Raw genomic sequence first — 24,054 nt, forward strand, 5'->3', positions numbered from 1 at the left:
ACATGCTTATGGTGCGACCCAAATAGCATTTGCTTTTTATGTGACTGTATCTGATATTCACTTTATTATTCACTATGACATGCAGATCCTTCTTTGTGGCACTACTGTATAGACAGCCTATTCATGGGGAAAATCCTAAGGGTCTACCTCAATTTTAACTCAGTCCATACTCAAGCAAAATCAGTGGATTTCGATGGGAGTTTTCCAGATTAAGGATTGAACAAAGACTTCTGGATCTGATTCTTTATTTGTGCATTTGTTTATTCTTTGCTACATCAACCATTTGGCATTTCTTTCTACTGAATCTCACTATATATTGATTTGAGTGAATCATTCCAGTTTATCAAGATCTTTAACATATCTTGCACAGTGTTTAAGTAGGTTAAATGTCATAGCAGGCTATTCTTTCCCCATTTTCATGAATAAAAATTGTGAAATTATACCTTTATTTTTAAAAATGTACAGGATATACATAGTAGCCAAATTGTGTCATCTTCCCCATGAAAAGTTGTCTGAAGTGCTAGAGATGGCATGTTGGACAAATTCTTGAAAAAATCATTTTACATATGCAGATAGTCATGGAGATAAATTTGGTACTTTGGCATAGATTAGGGCCAATGTGTCACATGGTTTTCAGTTAAAATGAAAGGATCAGGCCAAAAAGAGATAAGTCTGAAAATCTAATCAGATACCACCTCTGTACATGTACTTGAATCAGATGATATACTGTATCTTATTTCCCTGCAGTACTTGCATGAAGCCTACAAATATTTGAACTGATTGCGCTTCAGTGCATGCATATGTGCAGCAATGAATCATTGTATGATAGGATGAAATTAAAATCAATTGAAAATGTATTCAGGGAAGCTTCCAAAATGAGCTTTGGGGAAAAGTCCCATAAAACTACAAGGTGGCTGCTGTACTTTATTGGCAAAACTAATTGTGTTTGAGATAATTATTTTGCAGATTTTATTTTTCAAACATCTGGGGCAAATGGTTGAGGCTCTTCTTGGGGATAGTGTATACCCAGGTGGTGTTTTATCAGCATGCTTTTTTCTTTATTAGATGTGGCTCGTCACAAATAAACAGATGTACAAAAATCCTCTGTGTACACAGATTGCAAAGGAAAGCTATAAAAAGCATAATCAAAGAGTTTCAAACACTGTTTTCCTGACCACTTCTCTTAATAAGTTCTAAAGTCAAGAGCTCAAACTCATCCCTAATGTAACTTTTTTTTAACTTCATTGATTTCCATGAAGTTAATTCACAGCTGAATTTGACCCAAAGTGTGTGCTGTAATTAAGGTGTACTTTTCTTTGATGTCTTTTATTGGTCTGGTACAGTTGTATTTGGAGGAACTACATGGGGAACAAAAATTCTTACCACAAGTCAGAGTGTTTTTTTGCTGAGCTGAAAACCCCCCCCAAAACCTTGTTCATGCCTTCATTTAAAAAAAAAATCATCACCTTGAAGGCAGAGAACCACTCTTTTGCTGCTAATGGGTATTTGCTAAACAATAACACCAAATCTGAGCCACAGTTGCTCACACCAGGGCCCAGATCCTCTAGTGCAGTGAGTTGACCAGCAGCATGTTATGACCCGTAAGCCATCCCGTAGGGATGGTACAAGTGCAGGGGGATGTTCTGGTGGCTATAGTTAGTATTTGCCTATTATGTCACCACCCTGCTGCCAGCATAGAAGTCAAGGTCAGATAATAGGGTGTACGGCAAGAGAGAGCTTATGACTGGATGTACCCCTGCTGACACATCAGTTACTTAGGCCATTGACAGGCAGAGTAACTTAGAGCCAATCTTGAAAAATATCTCTGAATAATAACTCTACCATTTATCCATCGGCAACCTTGTAAGCTAAGTTTCAGAGTAGCAGCCGTGTTAGTCTGTATTCGCAAAAAGAAAAGGAGTACTTGTGGCACCTTAGAGACTAACAAATTTATTAGAGCATAAGGAGTACTTGTGGCACCTTAGAGACTAACAAATTTATTAGAGCATAAGCTTTCGTGAGCTACAGCTCACTTCATCGGATGCATTTGGTGGAAAAAACAGAGGAGAGATTTATATACACACACACAGAGAACATGAAACAATGGGTTTATCATACACACTGTAAGGAGAGTGATCACTTAAGATAAGCCATCACCAGCAGCAGGGGGCGGGGAAGGAGGAAAACCTTTCATGGTGACAAGCAAGGTAGGCTATTTCCAGCAGTTAACAAGAATATCAGAGGAACAGTGGGGGGTGGGGTGGGAGGGAGAAATACCATGGGGAAATAGTTTTACTTTGTGTAATGACTCATCCATTCCCAGTCTCTATTCAAGCCTAAGTTAATTGTATCCAGTTTGCAAATTAATTCCAATTCAGCAGTCTCTCGTTGGAGTCTGTTTTTGAAGCTTTTTTGTTGAAGTATAGCCACTCTTAGGTCTGTGATCGAGTGACCAGAGAGATTGAAGTGTTCTCCAACTGGTTTTTGAATGTTATAATTCTTGACATCTGATTTGTGTCCATTCGTTCTTTTACGTAGAGACTGTCCAGTTTGGCCAATGTACATGGCAGAGGGGCATTGCTGGCACATGATGGCATATATCACATTGGTAGATGCGCAGGTGAACGAGCCTCTGATAGTGTGGCTGATGTGATTAGGCCCTATGATGGTATCCCCTGAATAGCTATGTGGACAGAGTTGGCAACGGGCTTTGTTGCAAGGATAGGTTCCTGGGTTAGTGGTTCTGTTGTGTGGTGTGTGGTTGCTGGTGAGTATTTGCTTCAGATTGGGTGGCTGTCTGTAAGCAAGGACTGGTCTGTCTCCCAAAATCTGTGAGAGTGATGGCTCGTCCTTCAGGATAGGTTGTAGATCCTTGATGATGCGTTGGAGAGGTTTTAGTTGGGGGCTGAAGGTGATGGCTAGTGGCTAGTGGCGTTCTGTTGTTTTCTTTGTTGGGCCTGTCCTGTAGTAGGTGACTTCTGGGTACTCTTCTGGCTCTGTAAGCTAAGTGTTATACTATTTAGGTACAAAAAGCTTTGAATGTATTCACTTATTTAGTATTATACAAGGTTCCCCCCCCACCATATACAATGGTACTTTGCTGATGTGTGGTATAACTCAAACAAAATACATATAATTATGAAGATCTGGGAATGGTTAACTGGCAGCTTAAGTAAATATAAGAGCAGAGAGAGAGAGAGAGATGGTGAGCAATTTGGGTAGAGTATACCAGGTGCTGAAGACTAAGCTACTGAAAGATTGATCATGCATAATTTTAGCAAAATTTCAGGGTCTCATCCTACAGCCTCTAAAGCTATGTCTACACTTAGTGTTTTCTTAGGTCTGGTCTACACCTAAATATTAGGTCGACCTAGCTACATCACTCAGAACTGTGAAAAACCTTACAGTGGGGTTGACCCCATTGTAGACAGACCTAGGTAGATGGAAGAATATTTCTGTCAACCTAGCTACTGCATCTCAGAGAAGTGGATGACATACACTTACGCCCTTCCCCACCCCTTCTGACAATGTAAGTAGTATCTACACTACAGTGGCAGAGCTGCAGTGCTGTAGCTGTGTCACTGTATTGTATACTTACCCTTCATTTTAACCATCATGCACCACCACTACTGCAGCTCTCCTAGTGGAGCACTAGTATAGACAAGACAGCAGCACTTTTACCATCGGGTTGTCTGACCAGGGTCTGAATAAATATTAGATGACACAGAGGTAAAAACACCATCAGCCGTCCAGCAACTGAGCTGCACTAAAGTGCCCATCATTACTGTCACTGATGGAGCTGCAGCTGTGGGAAATCTGAAGTGAAAACTGTATGGACAAAGTGTCAGAGCAAGTTTTCCTGCTTAGAACTGCTGCAAGTTCAGGCCTTCAGTTACCCTCCCAACCCCTTGATGATTTTTTTTAAAATCAAAATCTTTGAAAAACCTTAAACTCAGATTAGATTTTCATTAAGGTTTTAGAAAATCTATTGCACAAAGTCTCATAAGAAACAGGAGCACAGTTCATGGAGAGGATTAACAGGTCGACTTAATGAACTTGGCCTTGAACCTCTTAAACTCACCGTGGAGTTCATCCTACCTTGAAGTGCTAGAAAGAAACAGATCTAGCATGACAGCTCAGAACAGTGTAAGAAGTAAAAAATGAGATCACATGGTCTCAGTCGTGTTCCTACTTTTCTGAGAGCGTACATCAACAAACCATACTGTATTGTCACTCATTTGACAGCTATAGCAATCAAAGTCCCATAAAACCAGAATAAGATACTGGGACTAGTGCCAATTGAAGGCAGTTTTACCTTAAAAAACAAATACTCACTCTCTCTCTAACTCTGGGCTGTGTGATTGAACAAGAAGTCTAACATGGATAAACTCTTAGCTCTCATTTGCATAGGAACTAAAGAGAAAGCAGCTGCTTAGTTCCATATTATTATTTGTTTACAGTAGTGTAAATATCAGAATTCTAATACTAGATTAATCTTAAATTCAGCCGGCAGAAACCCAAATCAAGATTAAAACTCCAAAATAGCGTGCACTTTCAAAGATTAACTGAATTAGGTTACTCTAGGGCAGGGGAGAGATAAATTATAGTTTTCGTTTTCACATCTGCATGATGTGAACATTTTTATTTTTTACAACTTAAAATCTAGAATTTGATTTGGCTTGTCATACATAAGGTAGCTGAAAGCACGTTACATCCCTCTACAAAAAGCCAAATAATGGTGGGGCTGTGAATTTAAGTAAGAAAACGGGGCTTACCTAACTGACAGTGGATTCTGGGCCAGTAAGACAAGATGGTTCACATCTAAATGTTGTACCATGTTAGACTTTAACAGGCTCTAGGAAGGCAGAAGATATATGAATGCACAATCATCTAGACATACTGAGCCCTTGAAAGTTGAATTTTTAAAGGAATACTATTCCAGTGAGATACAGGATCCTTGCATTCCAGGCAAGACCACCAAATGGTTGAAAGCTAGAAATGGAAAGAGATAATTGAGAAAGCAAAGTTGGAGATTTCAGCTAATGGGTAAGAATTAGAGCAGGGCTAGACTTTCCCTGATCAGTGAAGCAACTATTTGGCCCCCTGTTTCTATTCTCGCCTTTGCCTTTTCTCTTTTCTGTTGTAAGCTAAAACCTTGCTAATGTATACATGGCTAATTCGAATTTGCCCATACAGAATGATGGTTTCTCCCCACTTCTCAGCAAAGTAACATAAGACCTCAGTACATGACTCCAGTTCTTTAATAGATTATTATACTAAGGAGAATGATCTACAGCAGGGATTGGCAACCTTTGGCACATCGCCCACCATGGTAAGCCCCCTGGCGGGTTGGGCCGGTTTGTTTACTTGCTGCATCCGCAGGTTTGGCCGATTGTGGCTTCCACTTGCCACGGTTCGCTGTCCCAGGCCAATGGGGGCACCGGGAAGCGGTGCAGGCTGAGGGATTTGCTGGCCGCCACTTCCCGTATCCCCCATTGGCCTGGAGCGTCAAACCATGGCCAATGGGAGACGCAATCGGCCGAACCTGTGGATGTGGCAAGTAAACAAACCAGCCCGGCCTGCCAGGGGGCTTACCCTGGTGGGTCTCATGCCAAAGGTTGCCAATCCCTGATCTACATCGTCTGAGTTTATTTGGTGTGAGTGTAGAGAGGGGTGGGTAACAAATACAGTAATTACTGTGGGGTTAGCACCTTTCAATTTGCACTGAGTAAGAGGCAGCAAGTTGTGCCAGATTGTGACTCATTTACAATTCACTTGCTGTTTCCCATTTACCCCAAAGGGGAACTAAGCATCAGTATCAGCCCTTTCTCTGACATGGCTTAGTTCCTACTCCATCTGTGCTAGCCACATACCGAGGGGATGGGACTTCTGCTACCTATGGGGGAAAGGGAGTAGCAAATGTGCCCCCCATCTCCACAGCTACTTGTGGAGTGGATGGGTAGCAAATGCAGTGGCGTAAGAAAGCATCTTATGACCCCTTACTCCCATATAAGGGCTCCCAGAGCAAGGATCAGAATCTGACCCTATATTATTTCTATATTTTAAATCTTGCCCTAGTCAGCTATAAGTCTTTCTCTTTTGACATTTGCAGTGCAGCTCAAACATTTCCAGAGAAGCAAATGTTCTCAAGCTGAACACAAAACTTTACAAATATTTTATTAAAAATTGGGCTTCTGTCTCCTCAAATGATAGCAGCTAGATAGGCTGTCTGCCTTTTTAATTACAAAAGTCTGAAGCAATACCTTGAATCGATACGTCTCTGTCAGTTATCAACGCGTATTTCAACTTTCTTTTAGGTATTCCACTCCTCTCACAAGAATGAAATCTAATACCTTGAACTCTGTGATTTGTCCATTTTTGTTCAGTTTTGCCAGGGTTCACCTCAAGAACATCAGTGTCCAAAGGGTATAGAAAGTCCTGTCTGCCATCTATATTGCTGCTGAACAGGATAGCGCTTGTATGTAGGTATTTTCTATCTCCAAAGTGTGTTACAGAAATCTATAAAACATTCATAATATTACATCCAAAAACTCCACATTAAAAGAACATTAACGTTGCAAAGTTGAGCACTCAAAAGTTAGGAAATGGCAGAATTAAGGCTGCCCATGTAACCTTAATTTGAATCCTTTCTGCTTATGCAGTACTGTATAATCTTTAGTTATACTAGAACTAACTTCGCTGCATTACTGCGTTTCAGCAGGGGTCAAGAAATTACCCTGGAGGAATCAGGAACAGAATATCTAGGGGTTTTGCTGCTTGAGAGACATCTGCCTACCCATTTTAATGATGATTAGTTAGTCAAATAAATTTTACTTGTTCTTCCAGTGCTGTTTAAGTTTAATGCTGCACTGAATGTAAACATATGTGATGTAATATGTTCCTACAGCATTATGCACCATGTGTTCATGATACTTAGCCTTAAAGTAAATAAAATTGTTAGTGGTTTTTGGGGGGAGAAAACTGTGAAATGATGGAACACCCTTTTATGAACATGCAGATTTCCAGGGTGCCCTTATGTATTGCTCTTTCTATTTTTTGATAATGATTACTCTGAGCCCAGCTCTCTGTGTGGGTGTGCCTCAAAAATGCAGCAGCTTCCCAAGAAAACATTAAGATGCCATATAAATGGAGCCCTGTGCCCCAACCTCCTGTATGCAGGCACAAATTAGGATATTAGTAGCACAATTCCTTTTGCAGATGCAAAATCACATGCTAGGCTAACCTGCAATGAAGACATAACTTAAGACTGTGTTATACAAGAATGGTGTTATCGGAATTCAGGTTCTGTATTTACTGGCAGGTTTTTATCTTGATAGCAGGATGCTAAAAATGTAATTTAAAATTGCATATCAATGTCCAAAAGACACTTGCTAAGAAGAAGCTTGCAATTTCACAGCCCCGCTTCCCTTGATAGGAGCATTTATGCTTGTACACTTCAGTTCTAGACATCAATGAACAAGATGTTCCTTTGAAAAAGTGGCAGCCAGCGTAGTCAGGTATGTAAAAGCCAACAAGATAAAAATATTGCGAAGTTCTTTTACCACTTTGAAAACTAATCAGTAAATTTTAAAACTGTTTTTTATTGCTCGTATCTCTGTTTAATGGGGAAAAAACCTTAGGATTTAACCATACACTTGTTGTATCTTTTGAATTTTTTATATATTATGATCTCTTCTCAGTTTATTATCCATTAACAATAAGCAATTCTTCAGGCTTCTCTGCCTTTTGAAACAATTCTCATTAGCACAACTCATGCTTAAAGAACTTAAAGAACCTCAAATCATGATTGAAAATTATATCACATTTGTTTCACAACGATTCACTATTTTAAAAAACCAGAAAACCTCTGCTATTGGCTACGACTATGCTTTATATCACAACTTGTATTATTGTCATTTGTATTTATTTAAATTTGCATATGTACAGTACATCTGTATCTATAGATATAAATGTGTATTTATATATGTATAAGATAATATGTAATGAGAGCTGAGTGAGTAATTTATCTGAAGAATTTAGCCTCTTTTTCTATCTACGGAATATCCATGAACTGAACTGAACCCACCTGCTGAAGTGAAGAAACAGATTGACAGAGCCAGAAGAGTACCCAGAAGTCACCTACTACAGGACAGGCCCAACAAAGAAAACAACAGAACGCCACTAGCCATCACCTTCAGCCCCCAACTAAAACCCCTCCAACGCATCATCAAGGATCTACAACCTATCCTGAAGGACGAGCCATCGCTCTCTCAGATCTTGGGAGACAGACCAGTCCTTGCTTACAGACAGCCCCCCAATCTGAAGCAAATACTCACCAGCAACCACACACCACACAACAGAACCACTAACCCAGGAACCTATCCTTGCAACAAAGCCCGTTGCCAACTCTGTCCACATATCTATTCAGGGGATACCATCATAGGGCCTAATCACATCAGCCACACTATCAGAGGCTCGTTCACCTGCGCATCTACCAATGTGATATATGCCATCATGTGCCAGCAATGCCCCTCTGCCATGTACATTGGCCAAACTGGACAGTCTCTACGTAAAAGAATGAATGGACACAAATCAGACGTCAAGAATTATAACATTCAAAAACCAGTTGGAGAACACTTCAATCTCTCTGGTCACTCGATCACAGACCTAAGAGTGGCTATACTTCAACAAAAAAGCTTCAAAAACAGACTCCAACGAGAGACTGCTGAATCGGAATTAATTTGCAAACTGGATACAATTAACTTAGGCTTGAATAGAGACTGGGAATGGATGAGTCATTACACAAAGTAAAACTATTTCCCCATGGTATTTCTCCCTCCCACCCCACCCCCCACTGTTCCTCTGATATTCTTGTTAACTGCTGGAATTAGCCTACCTGCTTGTCACCATGAAAGGTTTTCCTCCTTCCCCCCCCTGCTGTTGGTGATGGCTTATCTTAAGTGATCACTCTCCTTACAGTGTGTATGATAAACCCATTGTTTCATGTTCTCTGTGTGTGTGTATATAAATCTCTCCTCTGTTTTTTCCACCAAATGCATCCGATGAAGTGAGCTGTAGCTCACGAAAGCTTATGCTCTAATAAATTTGTTAGTCTCTAAGGTGCCACAAGTACTCCTTTTCTTTTTGCGAATACAGACTAACACGGCTGCTACTCTGAAACCCATGAACTGATTGATTCCCTAGAATGTGTTAGTTGTTTAAATTATTAAATTACTGTCTCTTAGAAATGTTTACTACTCACATTGATGTTGAGTAGTGCCTAGCTGTGAGTGGTTGGATAAGTCACATGATTGCTTGAGCAAACAATCTCTTTCAGCCCAAATACTTGTATGCTGAAATTAAAAAATTGTTTTCTGTGGCATCATGAACACTAAGGAATTTTTTTTTCTAAAGTTTCCATCTCTCACCGCTATCAGTGCAACTCCACCAAGGGTAGCAATTGTGGAAGTACGATTATAGACGAAGCACTAGCTGGTACTGACGTTTTAAGTACCATGACAGGTAGCCCTGCTTAGAGCAAAATTAGGTGCTTAAAATGACATGGTGCTTAAAATGCTAGCAACCATTTGTGCTAGTGTTTTCAATGTTCCTGTTACTGAGCTGAGCCAGTGGTAGCAATATAGGGATATTTTTGCTTTAGTTCTGCAAGGTCTTAAATGTGACATATAACCTTAATAGCATGTACTGTTAGTATACATGCAGGTGATGCAAGCAAACATTTTGTTGGATTTGCTTCTGTTTTCTTCAGTTAGAAGTTGAAGGTTGTACTCTGTCACTAAAAGGGTAACTTTCCTTAGATTCCAAATAAGATGTCTGATCTAAACAATGCAGATTGTGGTGGCATGAGGTATCTCTCGAGATAAAGAACCAAATGTATGAATTTGTATAGCTTTGTAGAATTGTGTAGTGTTTGCATAGAACAAAGGTAGTCAGTTAATAGCCTTCTACCATTTCTAGTACAGAACATATTCCTTCCATGGACAAGTAGGTGAGTCAGCATAGTCCTTTGGCAGCTCTGCTGGTGGGACTTCTATGGAGCCGGCACTAGAAGTTGATGATTAGATGCTGTGTTCATAAAAGTCAGGGACAAACCTTCCATTGACTTCATTGGTACAGGATCAGAACCTAAATATGAGAATTTCCCAGTAGAGTTACATAAGAATGACCATACTGGGTTTACCAATGATTCATCTAGCCCAGTATTCCATCTTCTGACAGTGGCCAATGCCAGATGCTTCAGAGGGAATGAACAGAACAGGTAATATTAATTGATCCATCCCATGTTGTCCATTCCCAGCTTCTGTCAAACAGAGGCAAGGGACACTTTGGAGCATGGTTTTGTATTCCTGCCCATCCTGGCTTTTCACCATTGATGGACCTATCCTCCATGAATTTATCTAGTTCTTTTTTGAACCCTGCTATAGGTCTTTGCCTTCACAACATCCTCTGGGAAAGAGTTCCACAGGTTGACTATGCGTTATATGAAGTAATACTTCCTTTTGTTTGTTTTAAACCTGCTGCCTATTAATTTCATTTGGTGACCCCTAGAAAAACAAACCAGTCTTTAATGTTTGCTCCCAGTGGAAATGCCTATCTCTAAAATTTGCATGTAAAACACTCCAATTTACTAAACCAAGGAACTGAAGCCATTTTCCTTCTTCTGTTTTGTTTATGTGTTGCTTTATGTGATTACCATTCGTGATCAGAATCAGACTATGGCTGACCATTTTATGACCCAGTAGCACAATATTTTACAAACCATGTACTGTGGATTCTTAGCTGGCTGTGCAAAAACCATGCTGCTTGCTCTGAAGAGATGTGTAGTTGTAGCTAGTCTGTTCCTAAGTTAATTGAAAGACTTTTGAAGTAGAATCTGACAGCTATATAATATCACTCTTTAAAACAGCAAATTGCAATTTAGAAGCCTGTTAGACATAGTGAGTTTTAATCTACTCTTGTCACAGGGAAAGATGCTAGTGTTTCAGTGTGGACACTCATGACAGTGATGGGAGGGATTCTCCTATCTCAGTAGATAATCCCACCTCCCTGAGCCTGGAGTAATTGTCAGTATAGCTATATCTCTCAGGCATGTGGATTTTTCACACTGCTGAGAGATATAGTTATGCTGGTGTAAATTCCCAGTGTGGACCAACCCTCATTCTCCGTTATAGGAGCCTGTCACAGGTAGGCTGGTCCCTGATTACCCTGAAAGGACCAGCCCTGTGTTATACACCCACTTATATCAGGGACTTGTTTTGCTCTCGATCTTCACCGGCTTATGGAAGAGCATTTCAAGCTCAACAGGAAATATTGGCCTAGCAAATTTCCATGTTCAAAAGTATAAAGGTGGGGCTGGGAATAAGATCTTGGATTAAAAAAAGAGGTTGTGTGCACTGGGGCACATGAGGGTATTTTGTCACCTGTAATATCAGTTTGTTTTGACTGCTTTCCATAATTATTTAAATTAATTCCACCAGAGGTAAAATGGGAACATTAAAATGTAAAAACTTACCTTGTTTCAAAAATAGCCTTGTACCATTGTTACATGTCAGTATGCACCTTGATCTTTATACTGGTTTTGGGAGTTCTTATTATATCTATTTTGCCCAATCTATCTGTTTTTCTCTGTTAGCCCGCACCAAGTGTAAAGTGTGTGTAAAATGTTACCAAATCAGAATGGGACCATTTTAATTTCACTTTAAACTATTGTAAATGATTGTACAAGGCTGAAGGAAATGGAGAATTAAGCTCACTGTATCTTTAAAACCTAGTTTGATCCTAGTAACTCCTTCAGCCCCACATTCTTTGAAATTGGATGCAAAACTACCATATGTGCAGTTCCAGATTTAAGAAGTAACATTTGGTAAATATAAATGTATATGGGAGTTCCAAAATAGGTTTGCCTTTCTGGTTTACTGAAATCCCTTTAGAAATGGGAAAATATTTAATGCTTGTTATCCTGGTTCTAATGAATATAATCAGAAGTCAGAAAGTAAAACAAAGTAGCATGGGATGACAAGACACTGGTGGTAATGTAAGATAGGTTCCAATTAAAGTGACTGGCATGGTAGAATGCAGATTAGTGGATTTGGAACCTTTTTCAAATAACACAAATAATTCTCTCACATGACCTTAGACTTACTGTAATAATCAATATTCATTCATCCAATCCAGATTTTATGGCTCAAACCTATAGTAGCAATTTTCTCTGCAATGTAAGTTGATATTATGACATGGCATTTGGACTTGTGGAAAGTCGATTAAAACTGTCGGGGTGTAAGCCAAATGATGAGGAAAAATGCTATAAATGTTCAAAAGAAATCTAGTGGCCCTACAGTGAAGAGGGAGTTCTTACATTGGTCTTTTTTTGTCCCATTTCAGTCTCATATTGCTAGTCACATGCTTAAGGTTCTTACATGAGTCAGGAATTGAGCAGCTAGCAGAATGTAATGAGCTGTGCTTCTCTACGTGGAATAAGAGGAGGCAGAATTTCTATGATTTCATCATATGGTGATTTCTTTGATTGATAGAAGTTATTCATTTTTGCAGAAGGATTGGACAACCTCGCTAAGAATTTTTCATCTGTTTTCTGTATGTGCAATGTTAAAAGTATTACAATAATTCAGAGCATGAGCCTTGTCATGCTTGATTTACACTCTCAAAAGTGAAGTACAATTATTCTGTGTTGTTTTTTTCATTTGCTGCAAGCCTGGAACCCATGCTGTAGGGAAATATACATTTGGTTAAAATTAATTTGTAAGTATTCTACTCCTTTAATTTATAGTTTAGGATAACATTTGCTTGTATTGGATAGAATGATTATTTACCCATTAGAAATGGCAGGTATTGATTATGATTTAGTAAGACGGAAATGCCATTTAAATTGAAATTTCCAGAACTTCAATGTGGTAATCTACCATATGCAGGAAAGTTCATGTCCCTAAACAGGGTCTGTTGTCTCAGTTTATGAAAGACTAATAGAGACTGTTTTGTTCTATACCTATTGGGCATTTCTTGTTACATTAACATTAAAAATCACAGTACAACTCTCTGGGTGGCACAGTGGATGTCTATAGCAATAGCAGCGAGTGCCTATTTAAAGAATGCAAGGATTCTCCGGTGCTTGACTTTGCAGCAATGCTACTTTTTCCCTTGGAGTCCTGAACTTCATGTTCCACTTCTAATGAGTTTCCAGCCCATCACAAAAGTAACAGCTGTGGACTGGAGTAGTGAGTGTTGAATGGTTGTAATAATTTATTGTTTTGTTATTAATAACTAGCACTCATGATTGGAGGAATGAAGGGTGGAATATGGAGTGTTTGCCTCAAGAGTGGCTTCTGCTGGCAAATTCATCAAAAATAATTGGAGTCATCCCGAAGAGGGCAGCTCCTCTATTGTAACATTATACCAAGAGAAGCTCTGTTTCTCTGAGAGAGGACAAGGGCATATTCTGGAAGACAAGAGTTGGTAAACAGAATAGAGAAATGGGCTAGCGGTGGTCTTCTGGAGTGTGTCCCATCCAGAAGAACCATTCTTCAACATCAAATGTGAAAAGGAGGATACAGAGAGAGCACGAGAGAGAGTCAGGATTCTGTCCCTACAAATTCCTTTCGATAGCTACACAATATTCATTTCATTTATTATTCCTGTTTGTGTCCATCATTGTTCAAGTTCTTTCAGTGGAACTAAACTGCATTTGAAAAGGTTAAATTCTTAAGAATTCAGAGCAGTATTTTTTAAAAGCTCTGAAAGGGGAGAGAGCAATTCTGCAGAGACAGGTGTCCCCGTCCCCCATCATTAATACTTTTCAGCACTTGCGCAGGCTAACAAAGGGATCAGATGGGTTTAATTGTTAGAGAAGTACAATGTTTCATTTGAAACACTAGGTGCTAATAGTAGGTCTGTTCTTTGATTGATTTGCCAATGCATATAGTACATCAGGTCTTAAACTCTAACCCTTAATTTTCAGGGATTTAGAAGAAAGTTCCTATGTGCCTCAAAATTAGCATGTTTTTGTAAAAGTAAAATATTAGTTCAGGGCTGGGTTTTTTGTTTGTTTGTTTTTTTAGGTACACATCTCCTCTTCTTCCAATGATTTTACTTTTTTTAAAATCAGAACTTTTAACAACAAGAGCAACAACAGGAAAGAAACACATATACAGATACAATCACATAATTACTTTTGCGATTTTGAGTACTTTTTAGCCATTCAAATGAGTAATGAAACAAATGCATATGCAGTTTGTGAGACAGATTGCAGGGCCTAGGTATGCTGTGTTTGGTGCAGGACTTGAGTTGCAGAGTGGAAATGTGGCTCTAATCCTAGGAACATCCAGGGACTGAACTTGCTCCTAAAGTAATCTGCTAAAGTGTGACAATCAGGGTCCAGCAAACCCAAGGGGAGAACAGAAGATTTAACCCCCATAAACAACCAATTAAACCAACATTGGATACAGTGTCATTGTACTATAAAAATATATTGAGTAAGGTCTTTTATAAAAGCTTGTACTGTTCTGAACTTGATGGTCACTATGAGATATGTGTATACAGCATGGCTATGAATGTATGTATTTGTGTATATGGAAAATAGTGCTCATTACCTTCAGTTAATAAGCACATTTCCACTTCATAGCAGTATAGTAAGCAGTTATACAGGCAGGGGCACCTCCTGAACCAGTTGTTTACACAAAGCTAGCTGCAAGTAACTATCCATTGTCCAGCCCAGCAAAGGACAATGGTGGGCCACTAGACTTAATGCAAAGACATTAAGACAACTGGAAACTGAAAAGAACATCCAGGCTACCAAACATCAAGTCAGGGGGGAATTTCCCCACTCTGAATAACCATGAGTCACCATGGAGTGCAAAGGGCGGGGGCGGGGGCGGGGAGGGGGGAAGGAAAAAGCCTTTTAAAAGCATGCTTGGAACTAAGGTTTTTCATGCAGAACTTGGGGACAATCTTGAGAAAGAAAGCTGTCTGGGAATACTGGATCCTTCCTATAGCTAGGGGGTATGCTGGGGAACTCTTTTAAGGCTATAGATAACTCTAATTGGAACAGGGATTTTATCTAATATGAATGTGTGAAGCCTGAAGTTGTGTCCTTATGTTTATTTCCTGTGTAACTTGTCAATGTTTGCTTTTCCTTGCTATTTCATTTTTGAATCTGTGGTTTTTCTGTTAAACTTTTGTTTATTTTCATCCCGAGCAAGTATTTGGTGTGTAAGTTGTGTGGAATGCATATGCCAAAGTAATCTGCTATCTGGAAGGCTAGCTTTATGCCTTCTGAGGGTGACAGACCAGAATGGACTAGTCCGAGTGTCTGGTAATTAAGAATGTTGGGAGGATGTATTTGGGGAGACTCTGGACTGGAAGGGCCATTGGTGGTACTCTGCAAGGTGTAGCTAGGCTGGTGAAAGCCCTGGTAAGACCTTATGGTGGGCATGCTGCTGGTGTCAGAGAACTGAACCATAGCTATACAGCATAAAGTTACAGGGCAGTTGCTTACAGAACCCTTTACTGGTCTGGGTGGTCCCCAAAACATACAGTAGTGTAGTAAACCCCAAAAGATTGCACACAATAACCAGACTGACTGCACCTCTTACTCCTACTGCTCTCTTTGAGTCTTTCAAGCTGTCACCACCCTCAGGGTGGAATCATGTGATTCTCCCACTCTCTGCCTGGGCTTTGGGCCGTAGTATCTAACTGTTATTACTTCAGCAGGCCTGAGTTCGAATCTGCTCCTCCAGGAGCTATCACCAGTAGCATCCAGTGACCAAACAGCCTTCTTCGAGCCAAACATAGTTTATTTGAACTAAAGCATTTCAGATCGAGAGATTTTCAAAATAATCAATAGCCTGTGCTATGCCTGCTGTCCCTAAGGCTTACCATTTCCTGGAAGTTTGGGGAGGCCTCCACCGCTTCAGACATTCCCACAGGGCCTGTTTCTGTGGTAGTCTGTTCCCCAGCAAACAGATAATTGACAACTTCCTCCTCCTTGCTCCAGAGAGTCTTTACAACAGTTTAGTATCTAGTTGAACTCTGGGATCCCATTCTTGGCAAAATAGTGGTGTAATGTTTGGCTGGAATTTAGCAGGAGCATCTTCACTGCTCATAACTTGGTCATTGACTTGTAATAGCTCTCTAGAGTTTGTTTAGGAGCCTGCTTACCTCTTGTCTTGCCTTCCTGCTTCTTTTTCAATAGCCTCCTATTAAGGTAAATCAATACATTCATACAAGAAACCCTAATAATCTAATATAGCTTTACAGTGACTTTTTCATTGACAAGGTCACATACAATATTCATATTATTATTACATATCAGCTTCATGTCCACCACACACAGCACGTCCCAACCCAGCCAACCCCCTGATCTGCCTGGAAATGCATCTTTTCCTTGTAAGAGAAGGGGTTGTGAACTTTTTGTGTAGTTCTGACCATCCTTAACTCCTATGGGACCAATGTGAGTGAAGGAAGTGTAGCAACTTCAAGTCCAGAGCCCTTAATCAGCTAATAAGAGATACTACAGTATTTAGCGCTACAATGACAGCACACCTCACGTGATTGATGCTGCATGTGGAATTTAAAAAATAGCAAAGACCTAATTGAAATCAGTCGAGTTACATCAGCATAAAACAGGAGTAATGAAGTGATGAATCAAGTCCCCAAAGTGTAACTATAACCCAACTAGCCAGGGACATGATTTCCAATGACACTGTAATTATTGTACAGACTTTAATAAAAAAAATTCTATAAATTTTCACACTTACTTCTTGGCTTCAATTATCTATTTATTTGAAACTGAAAACTAATTATGATATTTTCATACATTTTAAACACGACTAGAGATAGCTGTTGGGAAATGTGTAATTGATGCAATAGTTGACACGAGACAGAGTTGACACACTATTTTTATACATCATTATTTGAAGAAACACAGAATCAATTAATTCGTCATTAATTCTGAATTATTTCAAATGCTTTGAAATACTTATGCATTTAATGTTTAATCATCAAGGAAATGTGTCTTCTAATGGTGTTAACTTTGGGGACTTAAACATGCTTGCATGGGGCTCATTTCAATAAGATAAATATCCTCCACAGCTGCTAGGCCACAGCAGCTTTCATGAGCTTTTGAGGGCTCTGCAGTAGTACAGGCCATTCATGATTCTGCTCATTTTCCCAGTCCTCGGGGGATGCAGAACTCTACCTTAGAGATTTTGTTCTGCCACACTTACTGGAGTGGAGCTGCTAATCTATGCAGCCTGATTGCCATATATTCTGTCTTCTGTACAATTACATACAATTAAATACAATTACAGGTATTTAGTCACTGTAGCATAAGGCTGGAGCAGTTCTAAAATATATGAAATTTACTGCATGGCCATATGGAAGGTGGGTGTTTTAAAAATTATATTGAATAGGAATTGTGTGAGGATTGGTTTTTTGCTTTAGGCAAGATTGCTGTTGTGGTAGATCTACCATTCTATTCGATGGCTTCCCATCTAGCCAGGTTCTGAGATTTCCAAAGCAATAGCCCAGTTCCGTTGACTTTCATCTTTGACTTTCAGTAGGAGTTGGATGCCTAACACTCCTTTTGCTTTATTCAGGTTAGCAACTGCATGTTTTTCAATGATAGCTACAGAGGGATGTCCCAGATGATTGTATATGCAAGATATAGGTGTGAAATATAGAATAATGGAATAAGAAAATCAATGAAATAAAATTAGTCTATTGGAATTACTCATATTTTTCCTTGCCAATGAAACATTAAAACTGAATGCCATACAACAGTCAAACGGAATCACATTGAATTCTAGAGTTGTGTGAAACTTTGTCTATGAAACTGAAAACCATCTGTAACTTATTTGGTTTTAGGTTTGATTACAAATTTTAAACTCTGTCCAGATTTAGTGAAAGGTTACCATGGTTTGTGTGCTTCTAAATGAACTTAAGCACACTTGTGCCAACTGACAACCAACAGATAAGAACCTATGTGACTAAAAAGATGAAGGAAAACATCTGAACTATTGTGAACTGAACTCTGCCAGTTCAGATGAACAGTTATGAGAATTAGTATAACTGCCTGTTATGTAACTCACTGTGTGTGCAGCACTGAGCTAGCCATAATTAAAGAGTTTATCATGCTAGTCTAGTTCATTGACAAATATGTCAGTTATAGGGTTTAGAATGTTATCTGATCTTATTTACCTGTTAGGTAATAGGAATTTGTTGATACTTGTTTAAACTAGGAGTTCATTTGAAATGAGGACATCATCTTTTTGAACCCTGAAGAGAGAAGCTTTTTAAACCTTCTTTCCTAGTAAATTTCTAAAACTGCTGCTACTCCCTTGAATGCACAGGGACAAGTTATCTCATGAAAGAGCCTTTTTCTGGGTCTCTGTTTCTTACCATTTGGCTTTGTTTGGGATATTTAGATCCCATGGCCACAGGCAGAGCCTCTATTTGCACATGTTCTCTGGAGGATTTACATGCCTAAATTAGGCATGTACCCATTTGAGTCTGAAGTCTGAAATTTTTCTTTCCTCTACCTCAGGTATCTCTCTCTTTAGAAAACTCTGATCTCACTGAATACTTTCCATGTCAAAAGTTTAATCCTCCTTAAGTCATGGCTACAATTCATAAAAGAATGCTATTATGGGCAGCTGTGTGCTATGAATGGTAAAAGACAATGTCACTCCTTAGTAGTGATCGTTAGCTTAGAAGTTGGAGGACTTAGGGAACAACTTTTTTCCCAATGCAGATAACATTTATTTGTACTTAGTAAGGATTTACTGTGCATTTGTAAAGCTTTAACTGATTTCATATTTAAATGGTTACACACAAATCTCAGGCCAAATTTGTGCTGATACCCCCTCCCCTCCAATCCATTAACATAAACAAGATTATATGGGATGGTAAATGAGCATTGAACTGGTATCTTTTGTATCTTGCAAAAATCCTCCCCATTTAGCTATAAATGTACATAACCATTTACGGCCAGATCCTCAGCTGACATAAATCAACTGGAACTAGACTGATTTACAGCAGCTGAAGATGTGGCCCTTTGAAACAGACAATCATAATACTTCTTGTGATGGGACGCTCAGCCCAGCCCAGCCCTGAAGTGTTTAAGGAGCAAATAGGGCCCATTAACCTTATAGGCCACACCTGGTGGAGAGTCTGGCTGTTGTGGAAATAGTTGATAAAGCTCAGCTGGGGGAGAAACTGGCTTAAAATATAAAGCCATTACATTCCCAGTAAAAAGGGGCTGCAGTGTGGAAGTCATTCTCTAGCCATGAAGGAAGTGTTCACCCACAAGTCTGGAAGAGAAAGTCTGTGGGAGGCAGAGTAGGAAGCAGACCAGGGAAAGAGCACTGAGGTTGTGCAGAACTTGGCCGCTGATTATTGGATAGTGGGTAGGCCCCAGGATAGTGGATGGGCCCCAGGTTCTCCTATCAGACCCGGGGAAGTGCCGTAGTACTGCAGGAGATGCCAAACTGCTCTGATACTCTGGAAGCAGGGGGATACATAATGACCTACCTGGAGGGCTGAGTCACAGAGAAAGGCTGCAGGGGAAATGAATGGTAGAAGAGGGAACTGGACTGGTTGAGAGCTTCTTCCCCAGATGCAGCCACATCACATCAGTGAATAGAGAACCCTGTGACACCCCTTCATTATTTTTTCAAAATAAATATCTGATGGGAGGGCAACAGACCCCACATTGATAAGGAGGGTTAATGAGGGCCTCAGGACCCAGCTGTCCCCACCCTTCTGTGCCTGTAGCAGATGGCAGGTGGGGAGTTAAAAAGAGATGGGCCTGCTCAGTTTACGGCTAGTCAGGAAGGAGAGCAGAGCTCAGCTTCTCCCTTGGTGAGGGAAGGAGGGCTGCAGCCAAGAAGTGTCCAACAGCTTGCTGCCATGATGAGCCTCCTGGTGTACAGGACAACCTGACCGAGGAAGACTGGCTGAAAGGGCTGGCTTCATGGAAACAAGCTCTGAGTAGTAGGGCAGGGTTCTGTCAAAGAATCCCCAGACAACCCCCATTTTGAGTTTACAGTATTCCTTTATTTTTGGATTTTTTAAAACTCTGGAAGAGGTGGAACTTAAGTGTGCCTTGTTCAGAGGGCCAAAGCATCACTATACTGGACCTGTGAGAAGTGGAGACCCTGTGACAAGGTGAGTAGTGCCCCTTGGGATGCAGTGAAGCACCACTGACATGGGTCCTGTCATAGTAACTTCTTTAGTGTTGTTGACATTCCTTTTAAGCTGTCCAACTGATATGTAGTATTTGACTCTACACCTAATGCTGCCAGGAAAATGAACACTTTGCTTGGAGTATTATGTCTTTAGATGCACCTTTTCTCCCCTACTTCCTACAATGTATTTTTCCACATGTTGAAAAGAAAAAATGTTTGAATATAGTCTTTGAACTGTAGTGAGCTGTTGATAGTAATGAAATATCACTATACAATACTACAGTATTCAGATATTCAAAGGCTGGCTTTGCAGAAGTGTGCTTGCTAGGGGTGTTTGTTCAAGTTCCTTTGGCAGAAAGAAATAAAATTCAGCTGTGAGAATAGCTGTATTCCTCATAACTGAACAACATTAGCTAATTCTTTTTTCCAGACACATTTGGAAATTTAAGACCCCCACTTAGCAAAGTTATTTTCACAATGTAAAGAGGAGTGGCAGGGTAGAAATTGCATGTCACATTTTAAGCTGCATGAAGCTTTTCTCCTAGAATTTATTTTCTCTCTGAAACAGCTTGAAAGCTTTGTATACAGATGAGGAGTGAAGGTGGTAGGGGTGACTAAGATGCAGAGGTCCATGGGTTACTGTGGAATTAAGACAATACAGAAAGACATTACTGGGCATCTTGGTGGCTAAAAATTTGGCAGCCTACCTGCCAGAAGAACTGTTGAGAAATATTTAATGCATAAGGTTCTGTTGTGATCTTTCATAAGCTAGTCACTAATCACTACAGAACCCTAAACAACTAAAAGGAAAAAGAGGCCCGACATGGACAGCGTGTTTAAATTATTGAAGTTGAAGCATTTTGTATAGTTGTTTGTGCAAACTCATAGAATTATGTGTTTGACAATGTTCATGCATTAGGGGGATGAAAATTACAGAACCAAGGAACTCAAATACTACAGTGATGAGAGTGGGGTTATGTAGGTAGGAAACTAGAAGGTAGGCAAATAGCTATGCAGGGACTGGTTTCAGAATAGCAGCTGTGTTAGTCTGTATTCGCAAAAAGAAAAGGAGTACTTGTGGCACCTTAGAGACTAACAAATTTATTTGAGCATAAGCTTTCGTGAGCTACAGCTCACTTCCAGTAGTTATGAAAAGGACTTTGTGTCAGCTTCCTATGTTCTATTGCCTGTAGGAAGTTAGTGAGATTGTTCCCCATTTCCCTGTGGCTTTGAGCAAGTCACTTAGGCCCAGATTTTTAAAGGTATTTAAGCATTGCTGCATTCAGCATAGTAAAGCTTAAGCCTCATTTTCAAAAAGTGATTTAGGCACTTAAAAGCCAGAATCCCATTGACTGTGAATGGGATTTGGCTACCACATCTTTAAATACCTTTAAAAATCTGGGCCTTAATCATAATGCCTCACTTTACCTAATTATAACATGGATATTCTAATTAGAGCTGATTGAGAATCTTCTGAGAGAATGACTTTCTAATGGAAAATGTCCTCTTCACAAAACCAAAATTTTGCAAAGGAAAATTTCAATTTGGCCAAAGAACTTGCCTGACAAAGTCGAAATAACTGTTCTCTGGTCGCCTGCTTTGAAAGCTCTTGATGATTTCACTTCTATGCTGAAAGTGAAGGGGACAAGAACCTTCCTGGTGTACTGCCAGAGGCTGAGCAGATTGGCACTCTGCTTTTCTTGTAGCTTGATTGTCTCTCTGGCAGCTGGGCTGGGGGCCGGTGGAGAGTTGAAGAGCTATTGGAGGGAGGCATAAAGTGAAATTTACCAAGACCCTTCCTGGCAGACAGCTAGCAAACTGAAAAATTCCATTTTGGTTCTCCCGAAACACCATCTTTCTGGAAATTCTTTCCCACATAACTCTTTGCATTTGACTATTCATCCTGATTTAGGATTTTTTTCCCCAAAGATGTTAACTTTTTCATGCAACAAGATTTTCCAGCCAGCTCTAATTATAATCCCTGAATAACTCATAAAATGCTATAAATCTTAATATTTCCAAAATGCTTTGAGATCCTTAGATAACAAGTACTATGGGGATGCAAGCTGTCCTTCTTTGAAGTAGAAGAAACTGCATTACTTCACATTACATTACCAGACAAGACCAGATTAGAATAAAGTCACTCAGACTTCTGAGGCAATTTCTAATTTTTCTCTGGAATGAAGTCATCAATCATGATTGTCTATTTTTTATAGCTTGCAAACATCTTCGGTTTTGTTGACATAAAGCTTTTATAAGTTACTTTTGTAAATTGTGCTCATGATGTCCCTTCAGTCACTTTGCAAGCAGTAAGTAAGCTAATATTTTAATGTTTCTCTTAAAATGTTCTAGGAAGGAAAAATATGTTTTAGAGCCCCTTGCAGCTGTCAAATGGTTGAGACAGCTTATTTGATGTTGAATGACAAGCAGTATTACAGACAAAGATAGAGTGAGAATGAAAATATATGGGGGCAGAAGAACAATCCTCTAAAGGTATTTTTAAAAAGGGCTCTTGTGTGTATTTACAATTGAAGTCAATGGTATTTGACGGTGCTCAACACCATGCATGATCAGACCCCTTTTGTATGTGTAAGGGAGGCTAACTTTTAAAGGAAACAGTATTACTCCTGCCCTACAGGATAGTTGTTTGAACAGTCTTGGAAAATATATTGTTACAGTAAGCCCTCGGCTATCCAGTCCCTTCTATAGTCTGAAGAAGTGAGAGGCATTTGAGTGGAATTGACACCTGAAAAACTGCCCATTTAAAAAAAATATGCAAAATTCAAACACATAAAAACAAGAAGCCAGTTTGCATCACTTAGTAGGTATTTCCTTCACAGTGCATTACAGGCTTTGTTTGTTTCTTTATTAAAAAGGCATTGTCCATCACCTGACAGGTTACTTGGGTGTCATGAAAGGGCAGGTTGCTTGTTAGTGATGCATTAATATATCTTGTTAAATTAAAAATGAAGCTTTCTGACTGTGTACAATCAACTTCCTATTTCTTCTTCCTGCCACCCTTGTCTTCCCTCACCTCTGTTTCATTCCCACTTGAAAAATCTTGTCCCTATTTAATTTCAGAGCCTACTACCTGATCTACATCTCCGAGGGATCGATCTCGGATTCTCATCCATATGCAACTGAGTTTATGTAGGAACAAAATACAGAGAAATCTTTCAGCAGTTCCAGGGCTCCTGTAATGAGGGAAGGGAGCTTTTTATATACCCAACTCCCTTTCCCAGAAGGTCTTGCCAGAGTCCCAGACTTCCAGTTGCCCTGGGTACTACATCTGCCTGTCTGCCTTGTTCTGTGGGGAGGTGTAGTCTTGTTGTGCTCTATCCCTAGAGTATTGTTCCTGGAATGGGGTAGCTCAGGAGGGTTCACTCCTCAACTGTAAAGGGTTGAGACACGCCATTGTAATACCATAAAGATAGCATGCTAATATTGTGATCATTTTTAAGAAAGGGGACAAGTCAGTGTGTGAGAATTACTGAGGCATTTCTCTCCTCTCCGTTGCTGGGAAGGTTCTTGCTCGCATCCTTTTGAACCATCTCTTCCCTTCCAGAATCCCAGTGTAGCTTCAAAAACTGTCTTGGGCACCACCGACATGATTTCTGTTGCACAACAGATCCAAGAGAAGTGTAGAGAACAACAGCAGCCATTGTTTATGGCATTTATTGATTTAAATAAGGCCTTTCATTCCATCAATCGTGAAGCATTATGGAAGATGCTGTCTAGGTTCGGTTATCCATTGAAGTTCATTTGCGTTCTGAGGCTATTTCATGATGGGATGACTGCCACCGTCCTCTGTAATGGGTTGGAGATGGACCTGTTCACC

General features: G+C 39.8%; 2 long non-coding RNA genes across 3 annotated transcripts in view; both read left to right on the forward strand.

Moving 5' to 3' along the window:
* Window positions 1–12,613, forward strand: part of LOC122456263 — a 43,579-nt gene extending 30,966 nt beyond the window's left edge. For both annotated transcript variants that reach the window (XR_006275056.1, XR_006275057.1), the window contains one exon: window positions 12,571–12,613. This is a non-coding gene — a long non-coding RNA (uncharacterized LOC122456263). The remainder of the gene's footprint in view (window positions 1–12,570) is intronic.
* Window positions 12,614–19,301: 6,688 nt separating this feature from the next.
* The window catches only part of LOC122456254, a 56,985-nt gene continuing 52,232 nt past the window's right edge, over window positions 19,302–24,054 (forward strand). Inside the window, exon 1 of the long non-coding RNA XR_006275041.1 lies at window positions 19,302–20,196. This is a non-coding gene — a long non-coding RNA (uncharacterized LOC122456254). The remainder of the gene's footprint in view (window positions 20,197–24,054) is intronic.

Source organism: Dermochelys coriacea, chromosome 12, assembly GCF_009764565.3.
Source record: "Dermochelys coriacea isolate rDerCor1 chromosome 12, rDerCor1.pri.v4, whole genome shotgun sequence".
NCBI lineage: Eukaryota > Metazoa > Chordata > Testudines > Dermochelyidae > Dermochelys > Dermochelys coriacea.